Genomic DNA, 15,155 nt, shown 5'->3' on the forward strand with positions numbered 1-15,155 from the left:
TTCTCCCACAGAAGGAACCAGGGCTTTTCAGAGAAATGGTCATGCCACAGCTAGGCAAAGAACGCACCAGATGAGCCTAGAACATCTTGTGGTGCCAGAAAGCAAGTGTTTTAAAACAAAATGATGGGAGGCCAGTGGTGCTGGGAGCCTGGTGGGTACCTGTTCCTCGCAGCTGGGGTGGGGGTGGCAGCACAGCAGTGAGTGTGCCCACTCCCTAGCTGCAGCAGGGGAGGCACTGTCTCCCATCCCCAGCCCCTGCACTGGTGCAGACACCCTGCTCCCTCTGCTTGCCCTCCCTCCTCCCTTTGCTCGCACCATGGCTGATCAGCAGACTGAAGGACGACAGCTTGCTAAGTTCAAGGAGGCTTTTTCCCTATTTGACAAAGATGGTGATGGCACCATCACAACAAAGGAACTTGGCACTGTCAGAGGTCACTAGGTCGGAGCCCAACAGAAGCTGAATTGCAGGATATGATCAATGAGGTGGATGCTGACGGTAATGGCATCATTGCCTTCCCAGAATTTTTGACTATGGCTAGAAAATTGAAAGATACAGACTGTGAAGAAGAAATTCTGGAGACATTCCAAATCTTTGACAAGGATGGCAATGGTTATGTCGGTGCAGCAGAACTACATCATGTTATGAACAACTTAGAAGAAAAACTAACAGATAAAGAAGCAGAGATTGATGGAGGTAGACAAAGCAACTATGTGAACTTTTACAGTTGATGAATGCAAATGAAGACCTGCTTTCCACTCCTTTTCCTTCCTCTGGAAGAATCCAATTGAATCTTTTCTTACCTCTTGCAAAAAAAAAAAAAAAGTTCATTCACTCATTCTGTTTCAATATAGCAAAACTGAACATTAAAAGTAACTTTTGTCCACACACACAAAATCTGCAGGTATTGGTTGGTGGTTCTGTCCCGTAAAGACCAAGCTACACATCAGTGTTCCAATATAAATACTTGTATTACCTTAAGGATAAGGAAGCACTTAGTGGACTCCCTGCAGTTCCATTTGCTCATGATTAATAGACTGTTTGGGCTGGCCAGTTTTTCATACATGTGGCTTGACAATTGAACACAGGTATTTGTATTAAAAATGAAAACTTAAAACACAAATTTAAAACTATTTAAATGAGTTCTAGTTCAGTTTGTTAATATAAACCATCATAGCTCGTTTACTGAAAAAAAGATTAAAATTGCTTTACCTCAGGAGGCTGTGCAGAAATATGGGTGAAGGATAAAACTGTCTAGACATAGCTTCACTTAGCAGGATGGTCCTTGTGTACTTCTGTGTGCCTCCACCCATGGTGACAATGACACACATCCTTGTCACAGGCTGTGTGTGTTGGTTCAGTGTTGTCTGTGTTGTACTAGAGTGAAATGGGTGTCAGGCTGTCACCATTCACACAAATTTTTAAAAAGAAACCTTTACCAAGGGAACATCTTTGGACTCTGTTTTTAAAACCATCTGAACCATGACTTGGAGCCAGCTGAGTAGGCTGTGGCTGTGGACTTATGCACAGCCATCAACATTGCTATTCAAGAAATTATAATTTACGCCCATTTCAAGTTGTAAATGCTAGTCTTTTTTCCAATAAAGAGACCATTAACTTAAAAATTAAATTAATAAAACAAAATGATGGGAAACATGTCTAAAGGATAACAGCCAAACTTGAAGGGACTCTTCTGACCAAAGAGGAGACAATCTGAATAAAAAAATAGCCAATGATATTAATATACTGCACAAAGTATAGTAAGAATCCATGAGTCCATACTGATACAAATAAATAACTGAATAAACAGAGAAGAAAAGAAAACTATTCCTTACAATGGAATTCCAACTAATGTATGTATGTGAGTAATTATGGGAAAAGAATGCCACCCCTAAAATACTACAGTAATCATTGTTTCAGGCAAGAATTATCAATGAATGATAAAATTAGTGGCAAAAGTATTATGAGAAACAAGATATTTACATAGTTGCAAAGTAGTTCCTAGAGAAAATGCTGATTAAAGAGGAAAAATATTTACTTCACAGTAGGGAAATCTAGCAGATACTACCTTAACCAAATGATCACAGTTAATATCACTAATGACGTGACAAATCATGTGTCTCTTGGGATGCCTGGGTGGCTCAGCGGTTGAACGTCTGCCTTTGGTTCAAGGCGTCTGGGATCAAGTCCCACATCGGGCTCTCTGCATGGAACCTGCATCTCCCTCTACCTATATCTCTGCCTCTCTCTCTTTCATTGTGTCTCTCATGAATAAATAAATAAAAATATTTTAAAAAATAAAAAAAATAAATCATGTGTCTCTTGGTATGACACACTGAGAAGGACACAACATAAATTCTATAGTATTTTTACCAAAAATGCACAACCCAAATTTATTCATGAAGAAACATCAGACAAACCCAAGTGAGGAACATTCTGCAAAAATAACTGGCTAGTACTTTTTTAAAGTGTTAAGGTTATGAAAGACAAAGAAAGAGTAGAAACTGTTCTAGTTTAAAGGAATGAATCAAGCAAAGTGGCTAGGATGCAAAATGAGAAGAGATGCTCACTCCCAAGGTCATGCGAGTATAGGGTTAGCCCCGAAGGAGACCAAGGAGACATGACAACTAAATCCAACATGTCATCCTGGTTTAGATCCTGGACATTAATAGGGAAACTGATGAAATTCGAATAAGTTCTTGTAGATTATGTAATAGAATTGTATTAATGTTAATTTCCTGATTTTGGTCATTGTGCTGTAGTTATATAAGATTAACCTTTGAGGACTCTGGATACCCAGGAATTTTTTTGTACTGTTTGTACAACATTATTAAGTTTAAAATTAATTTAAAACAAAAGTTTAAAAGTTTTTAATTTAAAAATATTAAAGACAAACATCAAGTAAGGATATAGGTTGCTGATGAAGAGCCTAGCATAATGTCACCTGTGGCTGCACTTGCTAAGTCAGGAAATGATAATGCACAGTGAGAGCATGGGCTTTGGAACCATCCACATGTGGCCTCAATTCTGACCTTGTTGCTACTTATTGTGTGATGTCCTAATCTTCCTAAGCCTCAGTTTACTCATATGTAAAGTAGGTTGTCATAATACCTACTTTTATGATTATGATTATTTTAAAAAGGTTTTATTTGTTTATTCATGGGAGACACAGAGAGAGAGCCAGAAACACAGGCAGAAGGAGAAGCAGGCTCTTCGCAGGGAGCTGGATGTGGGACTCAATCCGGGATCCCGGGATCACACTCTGAGCCAAAGGCAGACGTCCAACCACTGAGCCACCCAGGTGTCCCTGATTATGATTCTTTACATTCCTATATCTATTATGATAATCTATATTCAATAAACAACATTTGTAGAGAACTCAGTACAGACTCAGCTTATAGAATTCTCTCTAGTTGTTATTGAGGCTATTATGATTAGCCCCATCAACAACTAGGTTATTCTTTGTGAACAGTTAAACACTGTGCACTAATGAGCCCCTTTAAGACCATATAGGTACCCCATAAACTATGTTTCTAAAGTTCTGATGTATCTCACTGTAAGTAAACACAATACATGAAATTTTAAACTTACAAAACAGATATATAATAGGTGATTATTTTTTATTAGAACATGATTCATGGGCTCTTTTGGGGAGCAAATAGCATTTGGTTTACTTTTAATTTCGCAGAAACAGGTCTATCTATGACATAAAGCAATTATTTATGCATTGCCTTAAGCAGACTGAGAAAGGACCACTGCCGGACGGTTTAGGGGTAGAGAGAATCTGGCTTACTAATAAGCCTTAAAGGTTGACTCTTTGAAAGGGGTAAAGAGAAGCCAAACTCCCTGGTTTGTCTTTTCTAAGCAGATTCTGAACTACTTAAATGTGATGACATAGATCAAATATTTGAGGTTAAGGATTGCTTGTAGGTTCATGCTTTCTCCTTGAGTCCGTTTTTGAGATAACTCCAGCATAAATACCAGAGAAGCACAGAAGAAGGCTGAAAATGGCTAAACATATTCTATTTAGTGCTATTTCAGTGCTAAGTCAAACATTAAAACGTCTGGTGTTCCTAGTAATACATTTGTTTTATGAAATGATATAAGATCAAGAGACTTCTGTGGCAACTGCTCCATAAGTAAATAAAGGATACAAATCATCACAGAATATGCCAATCGCTGTCTTCCAAATATTTCCAATAATCCTTTAAGTCTAGGAAACAACAGTTAAATTCCTGAATAAATTCTCTTATCTTTAAAATCTGTTCCAAAGGTTTGGAAACCCAACTTTTGAATATTAACCAAAGAGTTTCCATCCAGCAATCTGGAAAGTTTGCTCAAATACATGCTAACTTTAACCAAGCAGAGGTGTTGTTTTGTAATTGTTCACTGGCCCCTTCTTGATCTCTAAGTACTGTGACCTGAGCACATTGGATACTCTAAAGCATCTTCATCTCTGAGTCTCATCCAACATTGCTTCCCTTCACTCAGCACTTGTTACCGTATGTTGTTAAGACTGAGTATATTTAAAACAAGTGTCATCTAAACCATTATACTGGTATCTCCAGCTCCATCCAGTCTCCATCCTGTCCCTCAGCCTTTTGGAGGCTCTCCCGTGACTCTCTCCCTCTTCAACTCTTCCCTTCACCTGGGTTCCTAGTCTTATACCCAGAAGTTTCTTCCAATGTACCATTTACTTTTCTGGTTTTCTTCTAAAAATATGTAGGCCTCCTTTATGCTTTCTCTGAATATCTTCTGTACAATTAGCTCTACACTTATTGTTTCAGCCCAAATAATTGGTTTATTGTTTAAACCTGCTATCTAGCCTCACTTCTCTACAGAAATCAATCCAAGGACCTGTTATTAATATCTGTCTTCTCTGTCTCCACCACTTCTGCCTTTGGTGAAGACATTGGGCTCAATCCTAACTCTGAACCTTTACTCCTCTTGTGGCCAGGCTGAAATATTTCCTCTTCATTTATTTCACTACTACACTTTACTACCTTAAAGGTCCAGCATGTGCCCCTTGGCATCTGTGAAGTGTCACCAGGATCTCCCTTCTCTGAACTCTTAAAATATTGTAGGTAGGACCCACTGCATCTCAGAAGTTCACCTGAATTGTGCTCAGGGTGCTACAAAATCTGTACTTTATGCAGTCGTTCTTTCTTGGCTAAGGTATGAACATGTATGCTTCATCGTGCCAACTGGACTGTGTCTCCCAGGAATGTGAATCTTGCATGGAGTGACCAAAGGAGAAAATGGATGGAATTAAACTAGCCAGGCTGCAGAGACCTAGTAAGCCTGTGTCCTAGTCCACCTCCTAGATCCTGGGAGGTACAGGATTTGGCTGGACTTGGCTCTTCACACGTCCTTCATTTCTGTGAGCCACACATTTTTCCCCCTTAAGTTGGCCAGAGTAAGAATTCCTCCCTACATCCAAATAAACTTAACTAGGATTCTCCTTTTGCCTTTTATCACTGTTTAATTTGAGAAAAAAAAGGAGCTAATTAAGTCTTGCGAAGCAAGGAGAAAGTTTCTTAAGGGCAGAAATTCTGTCTTATGACTCTATATGCCTTACATAAATTTTGAACAATTCAACTGCATGACAATAATAAATGAAAATCCTCATCTATAAACAAAGAGACAAGAATAGCCATCTGAGGGATGCCTGGGTGGCTCAGTGGTTGCGCATCTGCCTTTGGCTCAGGGCGTGATCCCAGAGTCCCGGATCAAGGCCCACATCAGGCTCCCTGCGGGGATCCTGCTTCTCCCTCTATGTCTCTGTCTCTCTCTCTCTCTGCATATCTGTTGCAAATAAATAAATAAAAATCTTAAAAAAAAAAAAGAATAGCCATCTGAGATCTTCTTTATGATTCCATGTTGCAGTGGAGGGTCATTCACTCATTTTGTAAAAACATTCTGAGTCCAGCTGCTTACCATGCACTAAGCACGGGAGTTGTGTGCAGGATGAAAAAGACAAAAGACACAGCACCTTCCCTGGCTCCTGTAGCTGGAATTCCACTTTCAAGTTGAACTTGTGTCTTACACAATGATAGTATAACTAGAATTAATTTGTACTTTTACCTCTGAAGCATTTTCAAATATAACACATCATTTGTTATTCCAATTGGATCCATGGGCAAGCTGGTGTTAGATCATGTGACCAAGATCAAAACCAGAGCTATAATGAGATGACAGATCCCTTGACTTACAGTGATGTTCCTTCCATCTCTACCACAATGAGAAACATTTCCTTCAGGACACAATTAAATGCTGGTATTATATTTTATTTAATTCCCACATGACATCCAACTCATAGGTTATTCTTTTGTTGTACAAGATAAAGGAAGTTTCTGAGTTTTTGCTAGAAGAAAACAACAGAAGTACTAGCTGGTTCTGAGACATTTGATTAGCAAATATTTATTTAGTGGACAATAGCACAATGCATTGAGCTAACCTGTGTTAATAACATCCCTGCCCTCATTAAGTTTATGGCCTTGTGGGAGAACAGGTGTCATGTGTAGTGAGTGCTAGGATGAGAAGATATAGCACATGCTCAAGTTCCCAAAATTGTTATGTTCCCAAAGAATCTGAAGTGAATTTTTCAGTCTTTCTCAATCATTTGTATCTTGATTGAAACTGATCAGCCTTGGTTTTGCCTCATTTCAAAGCCAATGTCACTTCATCTTCACGGTATCACTTCCCTCCAAATTTCCCCCTTTCTTCACTACAGTCCCCCTTCCAAATTATGAATTTCTAAGGAGATGCCCAATACCATCCTGACCCACAGGGTGTTCACAAAGATCCTGATGGATGCTCAGCAGTCCTCAGAGGTCCATAAAAATTTTCCATTCAATTTCCTGAAAGCACAAAGTTATGTCTATTATATTGTCAGTGCTCTAGGACAGGACCAGGGGGTCAAGAGCCAAAAGGTAGGTACACCGTGGAATTTGTTCTTTAGGAATGCATTTTTGGTGAGCACCATGTATGAATGTGCCCTTCCTCTGTTTCCAAGGTCAACAGAAGTATATAAAGCTTTTTAACTTTCTTAAAAACTGGAGCCACGAAATTGATTTAATAAAAGGAATAACAATAGTAGCAATAAGTTACAAAGCAAAACTAGGCTAGGACACATCTGTTGAAAGGGCAATTGATACAAAGACTAGATTTTCTATCAGCTCAGAGTCCTCCTTTGCCAATTGCTAAAATGTACAATTTTCTGGACAGTCTTTTTTTAAAAAAGATTTTATTTATTTATTCATAGAGAGAGAGAGAGAGAGAGGCAGAGATACAGGCAGAGGGAGAAGCAGGCATCATACAGAGAGCCCGACATGGGACTCGATCCAGGGTCTCCAGGATCACGCCCTGGGCTGCAGGCGTCGCTAAACCGCTGCACCACCGGGGCTGCCCTTTCTGGACAGTCTTAAAGATACTGCTGTCAATTGGCATTTTTGAAAAAGAAATTTGTATAGAGAATCATTTTCATGTATAGTTATTGCTAATATAGGGAGACTGGGGTACTGCTAGGAAGGTTTGCAGAGGAGAGAAGTAAGAGCATTAAGAGACTTTATACTCAATATGTTTCTAAAGTCTGGCAGGTGAGAAAGAGCTGAAAAACTACAAAATGTAAAATAAGGTCAAGTACTGACTTAAAAGTCTGTGTATTTCTTTGATCATATATATTATGATATATATATCATCAATTTACATATATAATTTACATATACATAATCATCAATTTTTATGTATAAATTGTTCAGAGAATTTGCTAACATTAATTACTCCTCACAGCATTCTCATTCTATGATATCAACAGCTGGATTTTGTCTTCATTGATGAAGATGCATAAAAAAGGAGTGAAAAGATTGTTCATATCTGGAAAGGAAGTGGAGGCAGTACTAGTTTCTAAATCTGCATTTTGATACTTTATTAAGAGTTCCAGCTTTGAAAAAACATAAACCCAGGTTGAAATTCAAGCTCTGCCATTTAATATCTATGTGACCGTAGGCAAGACATTTACTTTCCATGTCTCAAGTTCTTTGTCTGTAAAAAAAAAAAAAATACGTGATTGATTACAAAAATTAGTCCAATTGTTCAGCATTGCCTATAACCCCTGCCTTTTGCCATGCTGTTTTCCAATGCATTCCCAAGGGAAGGAGTGCCTAATTCCACATCCTCGCATTTAGTTCCGTGACTTGCTTTGACCAATGAGATATTAACAGATACATTGCAAGCAGAAGATTGAAATGGACTTACACAATCAGGCTTGTTCAGAGCTTGCAATCAGAGCTTGCAGCTCTTTAATCATGAGCAGAACATGCCCAGCCCAGCCTGTTGGAGGATAAGAGACAAATAAATGGAGGAGCTGCTTGCCCCATTCATATGAACCAGGGCCAGGCTAGACCAGTCTTCAGTGAGCCAAATCATATGTATCCTGAGCCAGCTCAGCCAAGATTGGCAGATCTGTTTAGCCAACCACTCTAGATGTATAAACAATAAATAGTTATTTTTGTACGCCACTGAGGTTTTGTGGGTTTTTGTTATGCAGCATTGCTGTGATAGTAGGTAAGTGATACATGATGGTAAAACCTAACACGTACGTATGAATGTGAGAAAATACATGTAAATTACTTAGCACACTACCTAATGATAATAATAATAATAGTGAAAATGTGTGCTGTTATTTTGAAGAAAGGATTATAGAACATGCAAAGGTATTGGCAGTTCATCCATGGATCCTTAACAGGGCCTGTTTAATTGGAATATTTTTACAGAATCATGCAATTTTATTTCCAGTTTCTGCAGAGAACCAAGCTGATGATCCAATTGTATTTTTTAATTTTATAAGTACCCTGGGATCTGTTCTCACAAGACAAACAGTTCTTTTCCTTCTAGAAGATTTGTTATAACTTCTTTTTAAAAATATAAAACACACACACATACACGATAGAACAAGACATTCAAATTCACTACCTATACTGAAAGAAGCCAAAGGCTAGCCTCATGAATAAACCCAAGTTATGCTATGTTGTTTCAGTGGAGGGCTGGGCAGGGAACAAGAATCAGCATCCTTTTTGTTCTTTTCCTATTTGGGTAATCTTGTTGAAATAGTTTAGTATGATGGTTAAGAAATATGAGCTTCCAGAGTTTAAATTCTGGTTCTGCCTCTGACTAGCTCTGTGATCTTGAGCAAATTAAACCCTGTAAACCTCTATTAACTCACTCCTTAAGTGGGAAAAAGAACAGTAACATCTTAAGTTTGCTGCAAGGATCATGTAATAGGTGCAAAGCTTTTACAGCTGTGCCTGGAACACAACAAGGAGGCAGTGAACATTAGCTACTACTAGTCATTCTAATGAAGAAGCATGTGTTCTGTCTGCTTCATTTCTAACTAGGCTACTAGGTAAGGTGAGCTTATAGGCCTTGATTTAAAATAGCCCTTTGGTGTGGAACTACCCATAGCCCCCCTAAGTGTAAATCAAAAACTGAATCTCAGATGTTACATTCCAAAGTAAGGAAAAGCCACTCGTGAGAGAGAAGATACAGGGCTTGGACAAATGCCAAGAGCAATGTTTCTGGGCTACTTCCAAGCTATCTTTCCCAGTCTCTTCTGAGAGTCCAAAGTGCCTTCTGACTTTACACTATAGTTTTGTCCATTAGCACAGAGACAAATCAACATTCTTCACCTACCTAACCAATAGCACCAATACAGAAGTGAATTACCCTCCCTTCATCACCAATATTCTTCCCTTTTTGTCTACTTCTCCTATTAAGCTGGTGAAATTAATCATCAGAGCCACAGTTGAGGCCAAGTGATACTGTCCTCAGGAAGGGAGAATGGGAGAGAGCGCTCTCCATGGAGTCACTTTCTCCATATCTTCTCTTACCTTCTCTTTCTCATATTTTCTTGGTGTCAAAGAGATGGCCACTTCATCCCCTCAGGGCTTTCATGAATGGCTCTCTGTTGTGGCCTCCAGAAGCAGCTGAAACAGGTCAGGACATTCATTACATTAGCCCCAATGCCACAGTCAGTCCCACTTCTCTTTCTCGTCTTGGATCCTGTTCAGCTACACTATTCAACCAAGCAGAGCAAGCAATGAGCACCAGATGAAAATATGATCCGAATAATATGCAGGCCCTATAAAACTCATGAAATTTACTGGGCCATCTTATAAAAGTTAACAATACAAACTTTCTCCCATTATCAATTCAATCTGTTGCTCTCACAGAGAAATTTCAGTCCAAAATGCTGCCCTACCCTATTTCCTTTTACTGACTCAGCTCCAGACAGAAGAGGTAGTATTTGGGCCTTCGGGTGGAATCTGGGATTCTTCGTCAGCAGCTGCGCCCTGGGCCATCTGCCAATATAATCGGAGTGGAGCCTTAGCACCTCCAAAGTTTGATTATTTCAACCCTCAGACTCTTCATTTCCCTCTTTTCTAAAATACCTAAGGGTCAAGAGAACACATGAGAATATCACAGCACCAGCCTTAATCCTACAGAATTCAGAAGCACAAACAAATTCCCAGTAATAATCTAAACATCAGTTTCCATCTGAGGGCTGTTCTCAAGCAGACGATTGCATTTCCCAGAGCATAACATGCTATATACTCCAGATGCTTGTTGCCAGTGCCAGCCACAGGCCATTGTAAAGATTTGGGGTTATCCAGGTCTGCAAAGGAAAAAGAGCAGAAAAAAGACCTCCTTTTTCCTTTTGAATTTCAGGACACCAGTGAATTTTTATGTTAGAATTCAGGTCTTGGGAAGTCAAGTTCACAGTGAGAGAGCAATGCTGTATCAAGACGTGAACTGTGCCACCATGTGCTCATTGCCATGTTTTGCCTGCACAGCTGAGCTTATATCCACAAATGGGAACTTAAAAAAATGAAGCATGTTCTGTTGCTCTCGTTGCACTCTGGTGTTGCCAAGAGTAATCAGCAGTGAAAAGATAAAGCCATCAGTATTTGAATTTAAATGTTAAAATAATAATAAATCTTATGGTCTCCCTAAGGTTAGTTTATAATAAAAATAACTTCTTGATCCTGGAAAACTTATCTGGTTTCTTTCTTCCTTTCATTCTCCACTTAATGACTGAAGTTACTATTTCCATGGTGGTCTCCAAACCACACTTGGTTTCTATGTAGATTGGCATGTCACCTCCAACAATTTCACCAGCTGCCTTTTCCTCTCCAGGGAATGTGATTAAAATATTAATCCAGTTTCTGGACTAATCTAGCAAGAAAGTTACATAAATCAATCTCCACACAGCTTTTTAGTTGCTCTGAAATATGCAACGTGTCCTCTCTTTTGTTATGCCTCTGTAAGAAAGTCAGGTTCTAGCAAAGCAGATATAAGTTTTTTACCTCTCTGACCCTCTACCACTTCCTGACTTCTCAAATCTGAAAGTGGGAAATTGCAAACCTGAGCCCAAAATGTAGATTTCCAAATGAGAAAAGATGAGCTGAAGGAACACAGGAAAACGATCTAAGTTGTGCTCCCTTGGCTGCCCCACTGTCTGGCGGTGATGGCCTGAGCAAAAGTACTTGTAGAATGAGGGTCTGTTCGGTTCAGGAAGGCCAGACAGTGTTCGCTTGGTAGTGCTAATTCACCCGTTTGTCCTGCTTGCTGGAAACCATCCAGAACTGCAAATCCATCACTCGGCAAGTATTTACTGAAACCGCCTCTGGGCCTAGCACTGGGCTAAATCCTTGCTTTGGAGGAGCTTACAATCTAATTACTATAATTAGAGACCAATTGAGATTAAACTATGTGACACAAAGTAGGAATTTGAAGAAAACGATCATTGTGGGCTAGAGTAGTTGGAAAAGATTTCATGGAGAATGCAGGACTTTGAAGGGAAGAGTAAAATAATGCTAGAGGCTTATGAGGTTGACAAAATGTGTTTAGGATGAAAGAACACTATGTGGTGCAGTGGGCTTACCTAGGGGGGATTTCCACTGCAGCAGGCGGTGCAATGCCTTCCCCTTGGCATCCTGCCCACACAGCTTCTCACTGAGAAGATGGGATTTCTCAGGTCAGGAAAAAATTTAATTTTTCCAGAAATTGTTTAGCATTTGAATCAGGATGGTGACATTGCCCACATAAAAATCGAGTTGACATCCTTAACTTATTTAGCCGTCCAATATAGAAATGTCATTGGGGATGCCTGGATGGCTCAGCGGTTGAGCCTAAGGCTCAGGACATGACCCCAGAGTTCCCGGATGAGTACCGCATTGGGCTTCCTGCATGGAACCTGCTTCTCCCTCTGCCCATGTCTCTGCCTTTCTCTCTGTGTCTCTCATGAATAAATAAATAAAAATCTTAAAAAAATTTTTTAGAAATGTCATTGAAAGAAATGCCAGTACAGGCTAGATTAAAAGCTGAAAGCACTTTCATGTGAAGTCAGGATTATTGGTGGAGTGATAGGGCTTTTTCGAAAGGGTACTAACAGCCAAGAAAGATCACTGGTAATAACTTCTAGGATTAGGATTACAACCAGCAAGCAGTGGAATTCTGTTTCATTAATTTAGAAAAGGCATACTGTAGGTTTCAGCCTAAGTAGTTAATAAAAATGGCAACTTTATTATTTTCCCTTGTTAACTTAGCATGCATCTGCATACTTAATTGAACTATGTGCATTAGATGACAAAAGTGTCTCTGGAGGAACAATCGGGTTTATCCAGCTCTCCCTGAGATCAACAGAACAGGTGGGCAGGGGTGCAAGCATTTTTCAACGATGGCAAACCCGATTTTCCGAAAGAAAAACTATCAAGGCCCATTTTCTCCCTTGTGCTTAGCTAAGTTGCTGACTGAATCAACTAGGGTAGTGGGGTAATTCTGATATCTTAACTATAATAATTATTTATAACTGAAATGTACCTTTATTTAGGTTTCTCCTTTTTGGGAAGATTCTTTTTATCTTTCAATGGAGGAAGAACAATCTTCTATCATCCTATGTATCACTTGCAGATCAGTTTTTCCACAAAGTGGACAGAAGTCTGGCTGAAACCGATGTTTCTGAATTGTCAATACACGTCAGCTTAGGAACCGACAGCAAAGTGCGCTGTGGTAGGAGTGGTAGGAGTGAGAGCAGAGCTTTCTGTGGGCACTGGAAGGTCCGTCAAAGGCAGTGCGATGTTCACCCGACACTGTGCTGTAACCCAGTCCACTGCGTTCCATTCAGAGACGCCAACATAAGCCTGGGATCCACCACTCAGTCCCTCAGTTCCCAAGTGTTTATGATCCTATCAGATGTTCTGCAGGTTCAGAGAAGCTGTTTCTCAACCACGACCACCTGGGTATTGTGCTTGTTACTCTGACCACAAGCCTAGGACACTTCAGAGCAGCGACTCCAGCGCTTTGCAGCAAACATACATGATGAATGGTGTACATGCGTGGACACACACCCATGGATGTTCCCAGGATCATGCACAATTCCCTGAATGCTGGCTTTAACACACCCTGGTCCAAAACAAGAAAGCATGGCAGATTATTTGATGACAGTAATAGGGAAAGGCTTGAATCTGCTCTAAGGTATGCTTTGAATAAAAGTATATATTTCATAGATGTCAGCATATTACGAAAAAAAAATTGAAACATTTTCACAGAGTTGCAGCATCACATTGACAACTGCTGCCTTTGACACTAAGCTGCCTGGGACACCCAGCATAGCAGTGTCGCATAAGTCAACTGCAACTGGTCAGTCTCGAGGGCTACCCTGACTGGCGGCCACCAAGTAGGGCAGGTGCCATCATACTGTCCTTTCTTGATAGAGAAGGGGCTGACACCTACGACTGTATGGAGTGATAGAGCACACACTCTGGGGACAGCCTGTCTGAATTCGAATCCTGGCTTCACATGTTCTGCTCTTCATTGGGATTGTTCACAAATATTTTAATTCTCCTCTTCCTGAGGTAGATGGCAGATTGCATCTGCCACTCTGACGTTAGGCATGGCTATGTGGCTTCTGTGAGCAGAAATGACGTGTCACTTCTGGGCAAAAGCCAGTAAGCACTCCTTACTCAAGAGTGGCCCCTGTCCTGCACTATAGGAATCACCTGGAGGCTTGCTAGAAAGGCCAAATGGCAGGCTGGTCTCAGATATCCTGAATCAAATGTGCATTTAACAAACTGCTTGGGCAATTCATATGCACATTCAAATTGGTGAAGACACAGAGCATTCTTCACTGTCTTCTCTCATCCCTGCCACAGTGACTGAAGACATTCTAGATGCATTTAACCTAAACCCCTGGCCTGATCTGAGAGATGAGAAGTGAAGCATGAAGGAATTAAAACTTCGTTCTAAGGCATTGAAACCTGAGGGCTATTTCCTTGGCATAACCCAGCCCATTCTGACTGACACCATCACTTAGTACTCTGTGACCCTGGGCAAGTTACTTAACCTCCCTGGGCCTCAGTTTCCCTTATGTAAAGCAGAGATGATAACAGTACTGACTCATAGGGTTGTTCCGAGGATTAGCATATGAATAGAGCCTGGCAATTTCTACATAAATATTAGCTTTTCTTTTAAGACGTGAATATTAGCTTCTTTTTTTTTATTTATTTATTTATTTTGAATATTAGCTTCTAATATTGATACGCTCTGTCACAGTTCAAACCTTGCCTAGTGATGTGCATGCAAATCCAGTCTTCTTACCACAGTGACTATAATGTTAGAACCTTTGTCCCTGGTAATGCCCCACCCCAAAACACACATACTCAAGGAATGAGTGAAATCACACATCAGACAGAAACAGGAAAATTACCCCTTCTCAGAAAAAAAGTACATCTTACTTATGGTAACTTGGCCCAAACATCCCTTCCCTGTGTTTTCACACGATGGTCATCTTCTACTCTAGCACCTACTACTATGCTGCCCCTCATCCTCCCAACCTACGTTCCAAAGCCCGCAGGTCTCTCCGGGCCTAGTTGGTGTCTGCTTTCTCCAGAAGTCTCCTTCAAACTCTGCTTTACTAGGCAACTTAGAATTTGTTTTTTGCTTTTTTTTTTTTGTTTGTTTTTACAACTTAAAATTTTTTGTCTGTTGCACCTAAGGCTTTATTCTGAACTCAATGCTGGGTAAAACACCAAAAACACTAATAAATGTTTATTTTTTTGTCTTTTCTTCAAAGTCAGCATATGTAGCATCAAAGGGTTAT

At 40.0% G+C, this 15,155-nt stretch overlaps 1 protein-coding gene and 1 pseudogene across 1 annotated transcript in view; one reads left to right on the forward strand and one right to left on the reverse strand.

Moving 5' to 3' along the window:
- The first annotated feature begins 316 nt into the window (after positions 1-316).
- LOC112643450 (calmodulin-alpha-like) lies at positions 317-729 on the forward strand (annotated as a pseudogene).
- Positions 730-6,269: 5,540 nt separating this feature from the next.
- ADAT2 (adenosine deaminase tRNA specific 2) overlaps positions 6,270-15,155 on the reverse strand; it is a 41,082-nt gene continuing 32,196 nt past the window's right edge. The window contains exons 7-9 of the transcript XR_003126231.3: positions 12,878-13,459; positions 9,886-9,981; positions 6,270-8,041 (exon numbers count right to left, since the gene is read on the reverse strand). The gene's annotated coding sequence lies outside the window, so the exon portion shown is untranslated. The remainder of the gene's footprint in view (positions 8,042-9,885; positions 9,982-12,877; positions 13,460-15,155) is intronic.

This window comes from Canis lupus, chromosome 1 (genome assembly GCF_003254725.2).
Source record: "Canis lupus dingo isolate Sandy chromosome 1, ASM325472v2, whole genome shotgun sequence".
NCBI classification, from domain to species: domain Eukaryota; kingdom Metazoa; phylum Chordata; class Mammalia; order Carnivora; family Canidae; genus Canis; species Canis lupus.